Genomic DNA, 7,367 nt, shown 5'->3' with positions numbered 1-7,367 from the left:
CTGTTGATGGCTTGCTTAATTTCACTTTTCCTGCGTATTCCAGCACTGTATTCATGTAGCCCCAGAGATCTTCCACTCTGTAACTGCAAACAAAGGAGACTCTAACTGTGGAAGAGGGCAGAAGAGCTGGTGTGAGTTCACCAACAGTAAATAACTGCTGTTTCATACCTACAGTTTGAAAGCAGTGAAGAAGGAGACGTTTCAGTTCAGGGAGAATTAAGTGCTCTCTGACATTTTCCATGAGCACGTCAGAGCATGACAAGATGCAGAGTTGGGAAGATGGATAAATGATGCCTTGGATTCCCAGGGAAACTCCTGTTCCTTCATGGCACTGAATGCGGCACAGCAGCAGAAGATCTGGATTTGTACTGCTCCTACTGGCCTCAGGATGGTCATCCTGAAGGCCAAGCATGCTTTTTAGAAACTCTTTTCTTGAGAAAACAAGTCCAAGAACAGACAATAGGGAACAGTTTTTCTTTTGCTTCATTGCTTAGCTGAATTCAGGTTAATATTTTAAAAAATCACTCCTGAATCATTCAAAATCAATGCTGTTATTCAGATATTTGTAAGCCAGCACAAATGTTGTATCGTCTTGCCTTTGACCTACCACTCTACAAATTCCGCATAAACTTACAAAACCACATGAAATTTAACTTAGTTGAGGTCTTAGTTCTGTATCCAGCAGAACACATACAAGCATGCACACAGCTTTTTGGCATCTGTGTCGCAAAATGCCCACACCATTTAAAGTGCCACAATATACCACTAACGTGATTATGGTAGGCACTACAGACATATCTTTTAATGATGCTTTTATTTCTTCTGCTTGCAAATGATCACTTCTCCTGGTGTTTTTCTCAAATATTACTCATTTTCTGTCACTGAGTGCAAGAAACCACCTGTCTTCTTTCAGAGAAAATCAGTGAAAACAGACAACCTAAATCCTGACCCTGGTCCTTCTACAGAGAGGGGTTGGTCAGGTTAAAGAAGCAAGGTTTGACACAACCTACCATCCAGCTGCATTTATGCCCTGCTGGCCTTATTGGTCATGAAATCTACATGCAAAGCCAAAGGACCCTCCTAAACACTTCATTTGCTTTGCTGCAGGTTCTTTACGCTGCAGAAGACCAAATTAAGAGCACTAGATAAGCAATTCAGTCTTCCTCAAGACATACTGCTAGTGTTTTTGGCTTCAGAGTCCACAAGAGCAGCATGATGCCCTTAGCTTTTAATTAGCTTAAGCCAGAGGGAGCAAAGATCTGAGCTCTTGAGTTATACTGGAGAGACCGAGAGCTGAAGAGCTGAGGCAGAGCTGCCATAACCTTCCCCCCTGCCATCAAGTCCTCATCAGTATGAAAATTAATATGTTTACTCCCCATCAGTGGGTGAAATCAGAGCCCTCATGCAATTTCTGTCAACAATTACTTGATCACCCCATTTCTGTGCAGGCCTGATGACTTGGATTCTGTCCGGGGAGCTGTGAGAGGCTGGGAGGGATCAACCTACTGCTTAAAACCAGAATGCGACACCGAGGAGAAGCAGCTCATGTTTTGCGGAGCCTTTTTTTATTCACATGCTAAAATTGTTTCATATTAAACAAGCTGGTCTAATAGACGTGGCAAATTAAGTGCTAAGTCAAGCCTGCCTTGTTCCACTGCTGCAGCTGTTCATCTGACTTTTGAAGCCACCAGCTTGCTAGGCAGTATGAACACAGTTTGCTGGATGCTCTCATGGCTGGTGGTGCAATGTAAGCACAACACTTGGAATACAATCCACCAGTGTCCCCACGCCAGATCCCATAACCTACTTCCTAGGCCTGCTGCCAGTGTTGTGCTATGAGTCACGAAGAGAAACAAACACAGGGAATGTCAGATTAAATAGGACGCAATGCTTTCACAGCATTTAAAAGCAGAGCAATTGTGCTGCAGCATACAAACCTCCCTGGACTCCTCTTGGATTGCTTCTCATCTTGGTAATAAGAAACATCCCTTTAATTAGTTCCACCTAATGAAATTCATAAGCCAGGGAGTGGGAGTTTTGCTCCTGGGTAGAAACTGAAAACTTCTCTCCACTTGATCTGCCCATTTTCTGCAGCAGTCATTAGCAAATTTTATCAAATCTCTGCATTAAACAGTAACGACTATTGTTCGCCCAGCACACAAGTCCATTTATGAGCTGCAATACGACACGTCTTGGAAACCCCAGACTGAAAGGCACTTCTTTTTTTATTAAAAAAAAAAAGAAGTTAGGACTGGCGAGAAAAAGACGTTTCAAATTGTCAAGAATAAACAATAGAGAAACTTCTACCTGAGCTTTGTGGCTGCTGAGATCAGAGGGGTTCCTTCACCTTTCTGGGTTTGGGCAAAATAGCTTACAAAATTTATTCCATCTTCTCTTACAGTTAAGGGGCATCCATTACCTCTCCAGCTGAAGCTCTGTGTGCTTCATGCTTCCTGCACCAGGGACAAATAAAATGACTCTAGGAAGCCTCAAGATGTGCATTTACTCCTATGGAAATATTGACCCACAAGGGTCTGTTTAAATCCAGTTTGGTTATGTGTTTCTCAAGACAAAGCAATATCCATGGCAACAAATAACTTCTCTGCAGAAGATAGAGCACATCCAGAAACAGTGTAATCTCTCTCTCTATCAATGACTAAAAGCCTGAAAGCACGAAGTTTGAGCTCTCAGGCGCCAGCACCAGTGCTCTGCAGGATACCAGGGCCTTTTACAAGGACACTTTTGCAAGGTCCATTGTAGAGGATAGTGAGGGAAATCGAAGCCTTGCCTGCTGTTTTAACTTCCAAACTCGTTTGCAAAGAGATGTGTGGTTGCAGTTGCCACTGCACTTCAAGAAGGTAACAGAAGAGAGTGAGGAGTGAGCCGATTGTCAGTTACATTTGGAGGCAGCAGAAGCACAAATCACCACTAAGGCAGCCTGTTAGGATGGTCAGGATTTTGGTATGAACTATTTTCAGCACCTACTGGGGCCCCTTGGTGTGTTTGCGTGTTTTCCACAAAGTGGCAGCTGACCAATATATTCATCCTGTTATTCCATATTGGGTCCCATAATTACAGAGCCTGATTTACAAAGTTGGTTATAGCTGCTATTGTGGGAAGCTACGATGCTGGACACAGTTGCAGTGCTGATGGGAGTAGGAGGGAGGAAGATGCATGCGGGCAGCTCTTGCATGAACACTTGCCACACTGGGCAATGTTAACAGAGGGAAAGGAAAAATCCACAGCCCCTCTGGGGTCTGCTAAAGACTCTTTCCCACATACAAAACTATTTTTGATTTGGGCTGTGAGGGGTAATTTTCTAGTTCAGCACTCGGGTGAGTTTTTCAGAGCTTTCAGCAATAGCTCGAATCAGCTCTGCTCTCAGGACCTGCTAGAGAAAGGTATTGGTGCAGAGTACATCGTGCTGTGGTCCCACTGGAGCTAAAGGATTGCTTTGCAGGTTCAGTGCATTTTATCTCAGGAGTGTCTTACCCTGCCCTGAAACCCCTTCCCCTCCTGGCTGCCTGCTAGCATTTGTTTTGCTCTCCAACCTCTGTGCTCCTGCCTCTACGCCAATGGATATCTCAATGAGATAAAAAGCCCCACCATCATTGCTCAAGGCTTCCAAGACAATCTCCTGAGCTGCTGGAGTCCTACCTGCAAAACAGACCCAGCACTCGCTTGAAGATCTGTGGAGAATGGGTGCAGGGTTGCCAGACAGGCAGACACTGCTGCAGAGGGAACACAAGAGAGACCCAAGGCTAAATTTTTCAGGCAGTGTTTTGGTGCCATGACCTAAATGCTATGCAGCCACTCGCAAATGATGTGATTGATTACAGATTATGTCAACACCACCCTATCAGAGCTTCTTGCCTACAGTGGTGCTGACAGAGCACCCAGCAGCTTTATTTCTGAGAACCCATAAATGCAGGAACTGTAAGGTCATCACCTTCACAGGGAAAAAAAAGGATCCGTGTTTTGAAAGCCAAAGTGGGTTTATTAGGAATTCCAGGTTAGGGTACTAAAAGGGTCACACATTGTCCCCTGAAGATTTATGAAGGGTGAGCACACGTCCCACAGAAAAGACAAAGTGCAAGGTGTTTGCTTTGTCCAGGAGAAAGACCAGGGTAATGGTTTCTTTCAGGGGTTTGGCTTCTTATACTTGGCCTTTCTGTCCCAAAGAGGAGCAGGTCCTACACTGCTGGAGATCAAAGCTTATCCATTGAGGACACGAAATTGTTTGATGATTAACACTGAATTTATAGCATCTCTAGTTGAGATCAGGAGTCAATTTTCGGGATTAGACTCACCTGAGTGGAAAAAATAGAGGCACTGCCTCCCCATCCATGCACTTGCAAGTGCCTACAACTCCCCCTCCTGTATCTACCTCACCCCACCACCATTCATCTGAGAAACCCCACCTCCGTTACTGCAGGGGTTTCCATTTCAGCTGCAGCAGAGGGTGGCCTCTCTCTCTGCAGCAGCAGTGATATATTACCTACCCAGGTACTGACCAGGCTCTGTGCATCATCTTATCTGCCAAGGTCCACTCCCATGACCCTTTGTCCCTGTTAGCCTGCTGAATTTATGCTCCTCTGATCTACTGCTACATGAAGCTGAAGGCAATAATGAAGTTTTTCTGGTGGTGCAGTTAAAACCATGAAGGTAAAAAAAAGCCCATGCGCAGAACTGTCTCACTTTACCAAGATCAGGTGGGGTGCAACCTAGCTCCCTCAGCTGGAACATGGTAAACATCAGTTGATCACAATGGCTTCAGGTATAGCACTTTTAATACAAATTTGAAAGAGCTATAAGAAAACATCAGTGCTGTCTCAAGGGGATGCTGGCCTGAATTTAAAGAGACCTTCAAGTGATTGGAGCCCAACTACACTGGTCAGAGTGATAATCTCTACTTCAGTGATTCCCAATGAAAAGGCAAAAAGACAAGCTAGGTTTTTATTATGGTTAACCCTTTTGGTGCTTACTGCTGGATATAGACACATATTTAGATACTGTCATTGCCTGCTGGTTTAAACAGCATCTTCCTGACCAGAAACTGATGACTGGTTGCCCATCTGTCTCTTGGGTCTTTTCTCCCAGGAAATTGTGGGTATTTATAAGCTAGCACCCTCTTATTGGCTTACCCTTAATGGAGCAATGCATTCCCAAAGCCATCTATCAGAGCTGGGCTGGCTGGCTAGGGAGACTGAACCATCTCCTCCTCTCTTCCCTTCTCTCCCACTTCCTGATCCATTATGCCTCCACTAGCAGTGGCCGCGATCCTGCTGAAGCAGATCAGGTTTCAGGCTACTCAGCAATCCCAGCTCTCAGGGGAGCACAACACTCAGGCTGGAGAAGCCTTTTCTATCAATATTCCCTGGAGTCATTAACAGTCAAGAAGTGATCTGTGCCAGATCTCAGCTCTTCTCCGGTTACATCCCCACCACCCATGACCCTAAGCAGAAATCCCAGGCTTATAAAATTAAACAGGCCATTCCCATGAGCCACCCTGGGACCACAAGCCATCCAGGCTTAGATGGGATCAGGGGAAGGAGCGGAGGCACGTCTGCTGCTGGAGTACCACAGTGTTTTTTTTCATAGCTGCAAGTCAAACTGGACACGGATGTAGCACAGTAACCTATTGAACCAGATCTCATTAGCTAACTACTGAGCAGTCTAGCAGACCATTAAAAATTAAGCTAAATATAGGCACATATAATAAAACCTCTAAGGCTCTGAGCCTAATCCACCAGGGAGCGGAAAATTGTAACACGTGGGATGTTCTTCAGACGATGCAACTGCAGCTCTAGTGAGCCAGAAAGCTTTAACCAGATCTCCAGGATCACAGGGACAATTGCTGTGCCTCTGCTCCACTGCCAGAAAACCCAGCCTCCTGCACACCTAGTTATTTTCCATGCCCAGACATGAGCGAGCTCTCATGGCAACCCAGGGATGTGCTACCGTTTCTACTATCCTGCAGCTCACTCCTGTTTTCAAGGTTCACTTGATATCCTAGAGGACAGTGGAGGTTGTATTTGCCTTGAGACCAGGGGTGTTGGTGGCAATCAGCCTTGAACAGGATCAGCAACCAGGCACAAGCTCCCGGTCCAACCCCTGCAAAGCCACTGATATTGTTCCTGTGCTTTTGCCTCACACCTGGGCTGTAAGGACACCCAGCACTGTTAGCTGGGTGTCAAGGGCAAAGAAAATGTCTTTTAATTGAGAGACGGGTGTTGCACAGTGGTCTAAACACAAGGCTTAATGGAGAAACCTACGACCTTCCCACCTATAGCCTTCAGGTTTTACCAGACAGATTGAATGAAGTAGATGGAGGAGAGACCTTACCAGCTATAAACCAGGATCTTCACACTGGTCCCATGAGGTTAAATTAGTTTGTGCAAAGACTTTGGGATCACAAGTAAGCTTCTGGTTCAAGCCTCCAACATTATGTGAAGCACAGTCCTTTTAAGGGCTGAATTACTTCACAAAAACTTTAAAGCCAGGAAATGAACTTGTGCTCAATGACATTTGTGTGCAGTGCTTTGAGTGAGTTTTCTCTGCTTTTCCTAGTCGCTGTGCAACACTCAATTAAAAAGCACTGCTCTCTTTGTAGCCTTCACTGCAGTACGAGGTTTATTGTCCTATTTATCATCATTGACCGGCCTCAGGCTGAATTATTTATAGTGCTGGTGAAGATGAATTAAGTGGTAAATTCAAAGTGGGTCACAGGGATGTCGCCTTGGCCTTGCAACCCAGAAGTGTCAGTGGGCTGATGTCTTCACCTCCTCCGCTTCACAGGATGGAGCATCATTGTTCACACTCACCCCGAAACCATGAGCTGTTTGATTATGCCAGGGATTCCCCAGATACTTTAAATGTCAGAAGCTGGGGAGCCCTCCCACAGGCAAACAGACAGCAGGTTCTTGGAAAGGGTCATCTGAAAATGAGGTGGAAAATGTGCTCCTGGCCATGAAACCAAAGGACAAAAGAAGAATCTTTTTTCTGTGTTGATATTTTCTCTCCATGGTGCAAGGGCAGGCAAATTTCATTATCTCTTGTGAGAAAATCCTCTATCAACAGTATCACCTAATAGCACCAAAGATAAGACAGGCACTGAAATTCAGAATCAATCAGCTTTAATAGAAAGGTTGTGAAGCAGCCTCCACTTTTGGGAAGCTGCAATAACATTTTATCCCTATGTGATGCAGTCACCTTCCCTTCAGTGTTGCCTGGTACAACACTGACATCTTGCCCTCGCAAATCAAAAAATCTCTCTGCCGAGAAACCAAATGAAAATGAAGAGGGGTTAGATTTAAGTACAGCAGGATGGAGTTTTAGCAACAGCAAACTTGCCCAGAGATGTGGCT

The sequence above is a fragment of the Pezoporus occidentalis genome, unplaced genomic scaffold (assembly GCF_034315485.1).
Source record: "Pezoporus occidentalis ecotype Australia unplaced genomic scaffold, CSIRO_AGI_Poc_V1 ctg122, whole genome shotgun sequence".
In the NCBI taxonomy this organism is placed as follows: domain Eukaryota; kingdom Metazoa; phylum Chordata; class Aves; order Psittaciformes; family Psittacidae; genus Pezoporus; species Pezoporus occidentalis.
The sequence above is the reverse complement of the archived record's forward strand: the minus strand, read 5'-3'. Positions refer to the sequence as shown.